The following is a 14,392-nucleotide window of genomic DNA, read 5'->3' as shown; positions in this document are numbered from 1 at the left end:
TCCGTCATTTTACGGGACGGTTGGCAACTCTACTAACTAACCTTATGAATTAAATAAAGTTCGACATCAGTAACATCAAAGCACCCACCCAGCTGTATAGAAACTCCGTCATGCTAGCTAGTACACAGTACGAGTTATTGTAACTGACTGTAAAAATTCAGCACAAAGAAAATAAACTCCACCTAAACTTGGTTTATATCTGACCCAGATAGACTGCAGGTCTTAAATTCTTACCTGAAGTTCAGTTCACCTGACACTCGGTGGATACCTCGGGGCTCTCCTCGGGGCTCTCCTCGGGGCTCTCCTCCTGCCTCCCCTTTCTCTCATCCACCTGCTGGCCTCCACCACTTGTTAATTTTACTGAATCTGAGGAAGCACCGCCATAGCCACCACCAAACAACTGAGTTATTTTTACACACTGACCAGCATCTGGCCAATCCACCCCCTTTCATTGTTTATACCGTTACAAAGAAAAAGAAAAAAAAAGTCACCGAGCAAATGCCCAGTATGCCGGATGGCCAGTCCAGCTATAGTCGTGCCATCAGTTAACCCTTCGCGTGCCAACTGTGGCACGCATGCCTAGGGTTGCGGACCCCTGGTGTAAGCTGTAAAATATTTGCATCCTGCCTTTATTTTCCGATCCTGCATGTTCACAACGAATTCCAATGGATAGGTCAATTAGGATCAGTGATGCTTCCAGTGTATTTTGGGTTAGCCTCATTCCTCTAATCCTAACGATATTCCTGTTCCACCCAGGACAGATTGTGAGTGAACATCTGCACACCTTCATTTTCTGTTGCATAAGTACCAAATGATTCAGAAAGCAGGGCTCTTTAAAATAGAAAGTATATGATCTAAGTGCCAAAAGGAAAGAGTTGCTACAATGCCTTATGAGCACGGCCAAATTGGAATAGCTTTTCCCTGAACCCAAGGTTTGGTACAGATTCTGTGTTCTTTGTTTTTTTGTGAGCCGGGGACTGGATAATCTGCTCTGGCTGTGGAATCTCTGGTCAGCCTAACAGACTGGAACTCTGTAGTCGACTCCGGTTCACAACAGCTACACCTAAAACAATTCACTGGATCAGACTTCACTTTAAAGACCGAAACTATTTTTTTGGTGTGGGCATTTCCAATTGTGTGATGAAGCTGTGTTAACCATCCTAAATAAGAAAGTTTCTGTGTTAACCTTCCATTGGTTTGCTGTATTGTGATGGTTGGGCCCTTTTCCCATAGCTAGAGTGGTTCGGGAGGGGTTGAGAACTCACAACCTTGGGGAGTAACAGCCTGTTTTATTTGTTTTATTGGGATTCTTTCTTTATTTTTATTTTTTTTTTGAGTGTTTTGGGTTTTTTCTTTCTGTTACTTGTGTTCTCCAGGGCCCCGTTAACATTGGTGTATGGTCTAGGTTCACGAGGTCCAGTTGAACAAATAAAAGGGTTACACGTGATTTAAAAGTGACTGTAGTATGTTTCTGTCAAACCTGGTTGCCTTGGAATAGGGCACCGGGTTATCTGGTTGGGTACAGGTATGTGGGTGAGTTAATGTTCAACAGCATAGTGCACTGCGGGCAGCTGTTGCTCGCAGGTTTGAGCCCTGGAGCCCCCCCTTCTGCGCCAGCAACAGCCAGACAGCTAAAACCATTCTTAAAGTAGTAAGTATCTGGGTCAACTGTACAAGGGGCGGTCACGGACCCAGATCCCACTACCCCCTAGTCGTTCGAGGCAGCTTGTGCACTTCTATACCCCTACATAACGGGGCTAGTAGGCCCTTATATATGCATGATTTACCTTGTTTAGTGTATCTCCTACCGTCCCGTCTTACATGCTCAGTCTTCTACTGATTACTAATAAAGTCATAAACCAAGAATGATCCCTTTGACACAAAGGGGTACATTTTCACCTCGTGTTCTTTCCCCCTCTATGTATGTTATTTATTTTCCTTTCTCTCTGTATCTTGTTCTAACTTACACACACAGATACAAACACACACTTCAGATATGCAACAGAATTGTTGATCCTTGTCTCTTTCTTCATAGCAAAAATTCTCCTGGGTATTGAAGTACGTACGTGCTAGCATGATGTCTGGGACAACAGATGGGAACCATTCTCCCAGGTGAAGGAAATATCAGAGGTCTTCTTTGAGAAAACGTGAAGTGAAATAAGGAACTGAGAATTGCAGAAGCTCACAAAATTGCACAGACCCACAACACATGTTGACAGGAGCTTGCTGCAATTTTGCTTTTTCAACTAACCAAAAACTATTTGCATTTTTACCATTTGTTATGATGAAAGTACATAAGGGGTAAGTGGAGTAAAAGATTAACAAATGGAAACAAAAGTAAAACTGTAATGATTAATACAAAAATGCCAGTTATTTTGGCATGTTTGGCAAAGACAAAAGAGAATAAGTAATAGGGAATCGGTAAAGGTAGAAAGTTATAAAACATCAATAAAATAAGAGTGAACTTTTCTTACTTTGTTCATTACCTAATCATTAAAATGATCTATATAAATTTAACATACTTAAAGAAACTGAAATACACTTGGAAGTAGCATTCTCAGAGCACATACCAAAGATTGTGTCTAAAAGAAAAAAATCAAAGGAAACCGTGTTTCAGCACATATGTATTAATTTACACTTTACACACACCTATGTATATGTGTGTGTAAGTGTTGACATTTTTGGTTTCAACTGACTATTGTCCTACACCGTAGGTCCTACACATAGGACAATAGTCAGTCAGATCCAATGTGTGATTTAGGTACTTACTTATTTTTTTCAGTGGCACATATTTGTTTGAGGAAGTCCTTGTTATAGCTAAACATTCAGTGTGTCGAATGGTGCAGACAGAGCTTATACAAACACATACTGGGGATTTCATAGGATAACATTATCTGTCCAATAGCAGACTTCTCAGCTGGTATTCCCCAAAGAAGAAAAATACCCAGCAGGATCCACCGGCTTTTTCAACACTCACAATAAGTTATTTCCTAAGCTTGTGGGATTCAGGAATATTAATCCTCTGTAGAGTAAGCTTATAGTTACAATGCCTTAGTCCTAAACTGCAGCAGATTCTAAAATATAAATCCCCCAATAAAATCAGCTGTAACATGTGTGAACTATGTTGACATTTAGGGATGCACATTTGGCTTTAAATCAACTTCATTTGGTCCTGTGGTGCTGAATGTCACAACATCCCACACTGAGTGTTTTTATGTCTTAATAACTGTGACCTTTTCCTTTTGCCTATTGGACGTCCACAAATCAATCTGTTGGTTCTGGTAAGGGTACTAATAAATGGCTTTTGTTGGAAGGCAAGAGCCAGCTGGTCTCAGTGGTCATCATGGAGAAGTATGAAAGCAGTTTGGTTTTGTACGATTGTGTTTATACAATTCATACCGACCTTGGGTTATTACCAATAAGACAGGTTTCTCTGCGGATTCTCCTTGATTGCACTCATTCTTGTGCATGCAGTCTTGGCTACCAAAGCTCTCAATGCAAGATGAACTGGATGAACACAGAGCTGGAGCAGTCCCTCTGGTTCACTGCTGTTTGCAGATAGCTGGGAAATGCAGCTTTAGTTCACTTTACTAGTTTTAAACCAAAGTTTCAGCACTGAGGTGAATTCACTTAATGGCAGCTTTCAAAAAACAACACTTTAGACATCGCTGAGTTTAAAGTCTTAAGAACAGTAAAAACAATAGTTTTCTTACCTCACAAAGCATGGAAATTGTGTGAACAAAATGACGTATAAATAACAAGTAAGCATAGAATTTGATAAATCAGAAATGATTGAGAATAGAATTATGGTGCTGGTGAAATTGTCGTTAACTGTGTAGAAGAAGTGAAGAAAAACACCTGCATTTTTTAACAGTGGACAACTATTCAAAGGCTGTTTTCTTGTATTTGTGTTAGTATTGATGGTTATACTTGCACATAAACCACTACATTGGACACTGGTGTGTCACTCCATACCCTGCCACCCACTGGTCATTTAATGTTACAATAAGACGTGTTTCATTGTAATTATTGTTATTTAACACTTTCATGCATGAATTATGAAAACCTCAATCAGGATTTTATTTCTTAAGTATTTTTATTCATCTTTACATGCCTAAAGATGAATAAAAATACTTAAGAAATAATCCCAATTGAGGTTGTCATAATTCAAGCATGAAAGGGTTCAATGGATAGCATGCCTGATATGGCAGTTTACTCTGTATGTAATTTCCCAACTATAATGTAATCATGAAAGTGATCTAATTAATATTTATTTTAATGGATTAACAATCACATTTGGATTTTTTTTTAAGTATTAGAGAAATATAAACACATATGAGACTTAAGTCTTTAAGGATAAAGTATTTACTTTGGGAAATCAGGAAATTCTTGTTCTTTTCAATCTGGATAAAGGAACCGAATTCTCTATCTTCCACGTCTGCCTATGGCCTTGTAAGCTCAAAGTGATCCTGTTTTTGCCTTGTAATAAAAGAAAAATAAATCAAGTCTTTTGTCTTGAGTTTTAGATTAATAGAGAGCTCAAGATGTTTGTCTTTGACAGTCCTGCTGGTCTATTTTAGTCTATCTTTGCATAAAAAAAAACAAATATTAACCACATCGGGGCAAATGGTAAATCAAACTGTGGCATTAGACATATTTATAAATTTTAGGGGTTGAGAGTTGACTCCTCATTAAGACACCTAGTCAAATAAATAAATAAAGAACAAATATAATAAAAACAAAGCAGCATATAAAAGATGTTTGATTTCACTCTGACAGCTGAGTCAAACTGCAAGAAACCCAAAGGCAACCACACAGAGTTGAACAAAAAAATCAAATGCTGACACCATGAAAACACAACCCATTTTATTTCATATTTTTCAGTGTTTGTTTCCTGCAGAATGTTGTTGTGATTTTTCTTTAACCTTGCCTCACCTTGCTCAAGTGTTTGTCTTTGCTGTCTTAAGTAGACTGACTCACGGGTCGCCACAAAGTGGATATTTTCACTATCAGTCTGAAAAAGATTATTTAATCTTTGCATATTTAGGCACTTTGTTCAAACAGGGGATTGACTTTGCTGGGGAAATAGGGCAACTACAAACAAAACAAAGCTTTGGATGCCATTTCTGTTTACCCTCTGACTAACAGTACCATGCAGTTAGGTAACAAACAATAATGATGCATTTTGGAGGCACAATCCATTTAATTAGAGAATAATCTGGTTGGCTATTGTTATAAATGCTGCAAGTTTGGTTTATGTTTGTCACTATAAAGTAACTGTATGAAAAGAACAAAGGAGCTGTTTTATAAGAATTATGTGCGCTACAAAATATACAGGAAAATACATCATTATTCAATAATCTGCACTTCCCATTTCCACTAATTGATAGTCATGGTATTGCCATAATGATTAAAGCTAGTCTGGGGATGTGTTATACAAATTCCAGCATTTATCTTGAAATGAATTTAGAATGAACAAATCAAAAGACGTCAGATGGTTTTAAAAAACTGTTTGTATTTATTTATGCATATTTCTACCACTTGTTTGGGTTCTGGTCGTCGGGGCAGCCATCATTTCTTTTAGTGATTATCCACAATTCATGGCCATAGTAGTTTGACTGTTATATGGACAGATTTACTTGCAGACTTTGGTAACCTTTCACCACAATGGACTATTACAACACACCGATGACCCTTAAAATGTTGTAATCTATATACTACCCCCCCCCCCCAACTCAATTAAAAGACTCATCCTCAGTAATCAAGCCTCTTTGACACAATTTTGTCATCCTAGTTTTGGGAATAATTATTTCAATTTTCTAAAACTAACTTTCTATATTTGCTCAAACTTCCTAAGTTCCTAAATCTCGGTGTAAAGGTGCTCCCTCTGTGACTGAAATGGCACTGAAATGTGTGGAGTGTAGGCCCCTGAGGAAATGGGGTCTGTGGTTGACATCTGAAGCATTTTGTAAGGAGCAGACTGAGTAATACACACAAATATGCACTCATATAAAGACACACATACTCGTGCACATAAAGACACACAAATGTGTTCCAACAGACACACTCGGTGACACCTGCACTGACGTGCAAACAAACAAATGCAAAGACAGATAGTGACAGGTGAGGTCATGTGTTTGCACACACAAATGCACACTTCCCCAGCTCCTCAGTTGATCAGAGACTGTTACAGTGTCACCTCGTTCCCCAGCTCAACCCCCTGTAGGAGATCGCTCTTTGTCACTGATGCCACTCTCTAGACAGTCTCACACAACTTCTGTCTGCCTGCTGCTTCTCTGTTTGTGTGTTTGTCTGTAAAAACGTTTCCTCCCCGTGAAAGATTTAAAATATTCTATCAAATCTGTTCCAGCAAAAATTAAGAAGTGCTTACAGTTTAAATTCAGCACCACACATTAATCACATCAATATCAGCTTAACTTTCAATTAGGTGGTACATTCCTATACCAACAGCATTTGTGCTTACTTTTAAAAAAAGCTGACAAAATTCAACATATTTCCTAGAGCTGCATTTCAAAGTGTCTAATTTCACATCTAGTTTGTTTTAGCTGTGTAAAACCAAAATTAAAGGGGTGGGCAGTGGGGCGCTGTGTTTGCAGTTAATATTACATTGTTTCCCAGCTGAAAGAGACATAATTCTTTTCATCTCTCACAAGGCCCAGGGAAATGTGGATTCTATGTAGAGCAACAAAGAAATTGCACAGACTCTTGTAGTCCCTCTGTTTTGACATCTACAGGCAGTATGCCACGGCTCAGCTAATGGTGTGGTAAGTGATAAAATGTAGGTTTATGAGGGATTAGTCAGTTCTGTATGTGCAATAGACACTCACACAAAAGCACGCATGAGCACAAGAGATTCCCCAAGTTTAGCGATGCATTAGTGGTGTTTACGACAGCTTTGAGTGGAGCTTACCCCTCCACTGCCATCCCCCCACCTCAGCCTCCCACAACTGCCGCAACACACTCATCCACACTAGCCGCAGTCACCAGCATGATGGGGGTTTAGTTAAAGACTGGAATTCTCTGTCACAGATGGTCAGGTCACTGAGATTGGGAGGGTAAGTGGTGGTGGTGGTGGGGATTCTTCCATGTTTTTCATACCGTGGGGCTCAAAGGAAGAAGAGGCAGAGGGGAGATAGCTTTAGCAAAAAAATGGATTGAGATGAAGAGAGGGACATCTGGTTTGGGGAAGACAAAGTGGGGCAGAGATATAAGTGGATGGAGTGTTGTTAATGATGGCAAAAGGAGGGAGGGAGTAGTAAGAGGAAGAGAGGGTGCAAGCAGATAGCATAAGATGCCTAACAAAAAGAGGAGCCAAAAAACTTTAGACTGGCAGTGCATTGGCCAGAAGTAAATTCTGGTCCCCCAGTAGTTAGGCTATCTTAATAGTACTCATGGCCTTAAACCCTGACCCAGAGCCTACTTATGAAGTGACTGATACTATTTCTTGTTAAAAGTTGAACTATTTTGCATGTCTTTTTCTTTTTTCAGGTCATGAATAATTGTCTCATAACCTGTCAGTGGCTGCCATGTTTGGACTATCAAACGCTATTAGGTCAAAGCTTATACAAAGGGGTTTTTACTGGGAAAAACTTCCGAAACAAAGTCTCCAGCACCCTTACTGAGAGTTTTTCTTTTTTTCCAGTGGTAACATCTATTGTTTTGGAGGATTCTGCAAAGAGTAGCCATGCCATTAGCACTGGTATAAATAGTATGAAGCTGTGTCAATATCACTGTTTGCTTGTGACATTACCAATATGGCAAACATAAATAGGCCCTTATAGTCTCTTGGGCTTATGCTCATTACCTTCCATGTAGTCAGAATATTTGGATAGTAGATGAAGGATATCAGGTATAATACTTCATGTTCTATTCTCTGCTCTGAACAAATACAGAGAAAAATCTAATCTAATTTAACAAAAAAACAAAACTGTAAGTATGTGGGGGGTTTTCTTCAACAAAAGCAATTCCTCTTTTCAAACCAAAGCCTAGTTACACAGCAATAATCAATAAATCTTGAACAACAAACAGAAACCAGAAAATTTTTGGTACCAAAAATATAGTCTCTTTGCAAAAGATTATTCTTATTTTATGAGAGAGATTAAAGAGATGAGAGATATGAGACACTGCTAATAAAGTCTCATTCCTTATTCCAAAAATTAAAAAAAAAATACATACAAATGAATGTCAACACATTTCTAGCCATTTTACAACAGTTTTCCAGTGAAAACAATAATAAAAAGAAAGAATAACTTGGCTAGATGCACAGGGAAATTATATTACGTAGAATTTAATTGGCTTTTCCAGTTTGCACTACAGTAATCTTTACTACATGCATTATTGATCTATTTTTAAAGTCGCAAATGGACTGCCTTTAGTGGGGGCACACTCTTATGCAATCTGACAGTTCGCAGCTGGGATCTCCAAATGCTCATTTCCCGAAGCTGCTCCTAAAGCAGTGCGTGCTCCACACTACAAAGTGTCTCATTTACTGTAACAGATTTTGTATCCATATAAGAGATGATTTTTTCAAGAAAAATAGTCTGCTTGTTAAACTCAGGGGGAATTGAGTCCATCTATAAAGTACATTTGGATATGTTTTCTACCTCAGACCCCTGCTGAGTAAATCTCTCTCTGTGTGTGTGTGTGTGTGTGTGTGTGTGTGTGTGTGTGTTACTATGCGAAAACCTTTAAAGTGAGTACTTTGGAGGGATTGATTTGTACATATATCAATGTTTGACAAAAAAAAAAAAAAAAAAGGAAAATATCATCTGTCCATACCCTAATAAATAAAGTTGGGAAGCAACAAAATACAAATATTTCTGCTTTTACTGCCTATTTACAAACATTTCTGTACTTTCAACTCCTTACATTTCAAAACAGGCTCATTTAGGTTTAACACATTTGAGGGAAGTTTTAATTTCCCACCACTGCATGCTTTCAAACATCAAAACGATTGGAGCATAAATGAAGGGAACAATACATAAAAAAACAGTCCTGTTAGTTTATCCATCACTGAGACTTATCACATAGAAATAGATAAAAAGGGGCAAAAGCCCCTATTTTATGTATAATTTTTAAAAAATGATCATCTGCCAAAAAGTGCCAAAAAATGATTGCTGGTATTTAAACCATTTAAAAGAGTTGGTCTATAAGCTGTCAAACATATCTCAAACATATCGCTCATGAATAACATCAGCTCATTTTGGGCCAGAAAGAATATTTCTGTTACAAGGTAGCAATCAGTTTTTGTCAAAGCGGTTTTTATCAAGTTAAAAACTTTCATTAATATTAAAATGATCTTTTTCAAGGGAGATGTCTAAGGGCAGCAGACATAAACAAAACATCACAGCTCTGTAAAGACATATTGAGCAGCCAAAGAAATGATTGATTAAAATGAGTAGGTACAGTAATGCACTCAGATACTCGCAAAACAGGTCATTTCTTTATTTAATTTATAACCCCTTTCATAACTCCTGTTGACTACAGGCTATTTACAGCAAAGATACAAGAACACACAGAATCATCAGAAATTGCTTTTGGTGCAGATGTCCATAATCGGTGGAGATGGTACTTCTAGGGGTTTCTTTTTTCCTCAAAGTGCTTGCTCAAAGGTAGATCATTTGATTGTTGGGGTTTCTCTCTGTTATTGTTGGTGTCAAGGCGCAAGCACTGATAAGAGTGGACCGAGCTGAGTCTGGTGTATAATTCACAACTTTACTGTAAAGAGCACTGATTTCAAAACACAGAGAATTGGCACTAAGAGACTCTCTGAAGGGGATAGCAGAGATAGGTGAGTTCAGTATGATGACAGCGATTCCTCTGATCCACTGGGAAATCGACTGGAAGAAGAGCAGTGTTTGGCACACTAGGAAACACTACACTAGAAAATTCATGGAGAGGCCTGATTACCACTTGGCAGGTGATAAGCAGATGATCTGGCAAAGAGTGGATGCCTGGACTAGCTCTTAAGGACTGACTGGCCAAATCAGGAAAATGAGTCACAGGTATGTATCCCCAGAGACCCCTCCTAAAAGGAGGAGTCAACCATGCCCAACAGTAGCGTCTTTACCTTAAATTGGAATGCACCTTGAGGTGACTGTCATGATTTGATGCTACATAAATAAAATTGAATTAATTTGAATAAAAAATTACATTGAAACAAATTCAGGCAATTCCACGTTTATACCAATGGCAAACTGTCTAGTATAAAGACAGTATTTAGTTAGTGTAGGGAATAGAAACTAGCCAAGTTAGCTGGTTACATCTTGTTGAATTTGTGTAAATCCACTAAGACCAGTAAACCTCAGAGCAGCAGCACAAGTCAGCTGATCACAGTCTGTACATAAAGAAATATTTGTTTTTGTATTTTATAAAAATATATTAATATTATTATACTAGTATTTGATACTAATACTAATATGTTCATTTAGCTTTACTCTTTTCTTGTTTCTTTTATGAGTCATTCAACCTTTATCATAGTATTTTTAAACGCAAGTATCTGTATTTCTGCTCATTTTTTAAAATTAAAAACAGAGTTGAATTTAATTCAGGCAATTCCACCTTTATAACAATGGCAAGCTGTCTAGTATTAAGACAGCCAAGTTAGCTGCTTACATCTTGTTGAATTAATTTGTGTAAATCCAATCATTTATTTTTGTATTTAATGAAAAATATACTCATATAATTATGATAGTATTTGATTTTATAGTATAATTGTATTTTTGGTAGTGTTTGCATATGTGTGCTTTTTTGTTTCTTTTTATGAGTCATTCAACCTTTACCAGAGTATTTCTTTTAGCACAAGTATCTGTATTTCTGCTTACAAGTTAAGAATGTCTTTACTTCTTCCACATTTGCTAGTAACTGCCAGAACCAAAAACGAAGAACCCCTCCCCCTACGAAAAACAGAAAAAGAAGAAGAAGAAAGAAAAGGTCTCTATCTCAAGTGACGACATCATCTTTATACTTGTCTGAAAGATGGGCTGAATTTGATATGGGACACACACACACACGCGCGCGCACACACACACACACACACACACACTTACTAAGAGATCTACAAACACTGGAATCTTCTTAAATCTATACTAATCCATAAACCTCTGGGTGCGCCACTTCCACCGCTTCTCGGGACCCGCATGCATTTTGTGCTGTATTCATGTTGTTGAATCATCAGAAGTCATAAATTATCAATAAATGGAACTGAATCTCCACATATACTCAACATGCAAAGCAAACCTCATTTGCTTATTGTCGCTGACATTACATTATTTTTTTCTCACCATGACAACGCTTCCCATATGTAAGTGTGTGTGTGTCTGTGTGCGCACAAATTCAGACAGGACTGTATGTGTAATGAGGCAGCATCTGTTGTGTTCTCTACTGCAACTAAACACCAATCAAAGATGATTATGATGTTGACAAAGTTTCCCAGCAGATAGCACTTATTCAACCTCTGCAGGAGTCAACTCTTAAACAGAGCCAGAAAACAAATTTTTATTGTCAAAGATTTAGATGAATTAGTGAGTTTGATGTTATATTTAAGACCGCAAGAAATGTGAATGATTTTGGAGCTGTTGAAACAAAGTTCAAAATTTCAAATAAATGTTTAAAGATCCATCTTACAAACTCTGTACTCTTCAGTTGGATAAGTGGAAAAAATACTAGCAATATCTCTTTTTGCTTTTCAGATGCGTTTGCCACTTTCATTTTCAACATTTGAAACTGAATAGCCTTGGGTTAAGCTGTTTAATTGAGTTGTTAAGGTGTTTAATGAGATCAAGCTGTTGATTAATTAGAAAATTAATTAAGAGATTAGTGTAATTAAAGTAACTGTTATTTGTGGCCTTAAATTCCATCCTAACCTTGTGCATTGTTGTCTTTATTTAGTTTTTTTTTTTTTTTATTTGCAATCAGCTACAGCATTTTTGCATTGTATCATCTGTTGCTTTGTTAAACACATTTTTAGCAGATGTAATTTCACAGATTGTGACACTATGCTATCAGTCATTTAGCTTGCACAGGCCATTCACCAATCTTTTTTCATCTGTATATGGAAGGCAGAATTGTTCCTTTTAAGATGTTTGCCAAGCAAAAATTGAAAAACAATAGGTTTAAAACTTTGATAGTGGATAGTAGAATAAATTATCTGTCAGGGAATAATACATTTATGTTTATTACTCACTCTGTAATTTCCTGTGAATTTATTGCCTATACCAAAATCTGTGATCCCTCATTTGTTTCTTCTGCCAAGACGTGTCAGATTATGGACAGCTTTATTATTATTTTTGCACAGTAGCTGCAGTAGTAGCATGGTATGACACTAATTGTGCCAGGTTTTTGTTGCTAATTCAGCCTATAAGTTTCTCTTTAATTACCAAGAAAATTACATTGCTGTGGTAATTAGTTTGGTAATTATTTGCATATGATCAGATCTGTTTTTACGGATGCTGTCCCTCTCGGATGCTCCCACCTTCTCTTGTTTGTAACTTTTTTTTTTTTTTTTGGAACTTGTCACTATACCCAGGGTTTCTTAGCTTCCTGAGGCTGAACTTTTTTTTATTTTCATAAAAATGTGCTGGCTTTTAACATTTGCATTTAATTGGTTTCAAACACAAACAAGCACACACGCGCGCACACACACACACACACACACACACACACACACACACACACACACACACACACACACACACACACACACACACAGATTATTCAAATAATTAAGACAATCTGAACTGTTATCAGACCAGCAACCAAACAGCAGATGTAAGTCAAAGTGCATGACTGGCTTTAGGACTAATGGTCCAATTCCAGACGTTTTAACCAGATATACAGGGGTGACCGTGGCTCAGGGGTTTGGGAATCGCATCTGTAACCGGAAGGTCGCCGGTTCGATCCCTAGGCTCTCTGTCCTGGTCGTTGTGTCCTTGAGCAAGACATTTTACCCTACTTGCCTACTGGTGTTGGCCAGAGGGGCCGATGGCGCGATATGGCAGCCTCGCTTCTGTCAGTCTGCCCCAGGGCAGCTGTGGCTACAACTGTAGCTGCCTCCACCAGTGTGTGAATGTGAGAGTGAATGAATAGTGGTATTGTAAAGCGCTTTGGGTGCCTTGAAAAGCGCTATATAAAGCCAATCCATTATTATTATTATTATTATATGTCTGATTCCTGTAAAACATGTTACAAAGTTTTGTTCCATAACACCCAAGTCATCTTTGGACAAGTGCCTCTTTCATGGCGAGCACTTAGAGTCCATAGATCTTACATTGTAGTTGTTATACTGACCTTTAAGATGAAGGTGATTGAAAATTTCTTGGGAATAAAATCAAAAACCTACTGCAACTTTCTATTTTCAAGACTACTACTCCATCCCATTATTGTTAATTGTGATGCACTCAGTATACAGGACTTGACTGGTCTATACAGGCTCATACTAAGTATATTTAAAGTTATTAAAATACAATTCAAATACAACATTTAACCTACATGCTTCCCCCCCCCCCCTCTCTGAGTGATATGTTATAATGTCTGAAAACTATCCCATCTCTGCTTTTACTTTAATTTGATATACAGTGGAAATTCATTAATCTTTTCTTCTACCCTGCATCTATCCATTCTTCCATCCCTGCCTCATCCATTATTCATGCCCCTTTCTACTTTATCTGTCTCTAAAATAAACTGACTCCACTTGAGCAGTAAACAGATACATGCTACGTCCTCTTACATCTATTTACCCATATTTTCATTTCACTATCTTTTGTAAAGGAAACACATTTATTTTTCACAGTGTGAATCATATTTTTCTCCACTTCATTATAGAGCTTGATAAGATGACTGCCCAATCCATTTACACAGCAGTTATAGACCACCTGTGCCAACATGCTGTTGCGTCTCATGCTATTACCTGCTTTCTTATGCTTATCCTACATCTCATATTAAAGGAAAAATCAATATGAAATAGGGCTATATTGAAGTGCCAACATGGGGATGTTAGCTCATTTTTTGTCTTCTGAATATAATACTGGCTAAAGTAAACACAAATCTAAGAAACTGAACTAAAGTCCTTTTGAATTTCCAGCACTCTTTTCTTATCTTGTATGACATGCAAAATGTTAGTCATTTAACTGTAGTAAGTATAACTACAGTCTAGTACTGCCTCTACTAGTTATACTTGACTATGACTGGAGCAATGTTTGTTTCTGGGGCTAAATTCATAAGATGCCAACTGCAAAAGTCAGAAACAAAATTCGTTTGATAATGTAGTTCATGAACTATCCAAAGCATTTCAATTAATAGTATTTTTGAAATAGTCATCCATCCATGACAATAAACTGGACTGGGTTAAAAACACCACTGCACCATAGAGGAA

General features: G+C 37.6%; 1 long non-coding RNA gene across 1 annotated transcript; it reads left to right on the top strand.

The window, feature by feature from the left end:
* Positions 1-488: 488 nt before the first annotated feature.
* On the top strand, positions 489-7,285 carry LOC120716760. The gene is made up of 3 exons (XR_005692039.1): positions 489-598; positions 6,261-6,263; positions 7,275-7,285. It is a non-coding gene; the product is annotated as an uncharacterized LOC120716760 (long non-coding RNA).
* Positions 7,286-14,392: the final 7,107 nt, after the last annotated feature.

The sequence above is a fragment of the Simochromis diagramma genome, unplaced genomic scaffold (genome assembly GCF_900408965.1).
Source record: "Simochromis diagramma unplaced genomic scaffold, fSimDia1.1 OVJJ01000487.1, whole genome shotgun sequence".
Lineage (NCBI taxonomy): Eukaryota > Metazoa > Chordata > Actinopteri > Cichliformes > Cichlidae > Simochromis > Simochromis diagramma.
The sequence above is the reverse complement of the archived record's forward strand: the minus strand, read 5'-3'. Positions and strand labels throughout refer to the sequence as shown.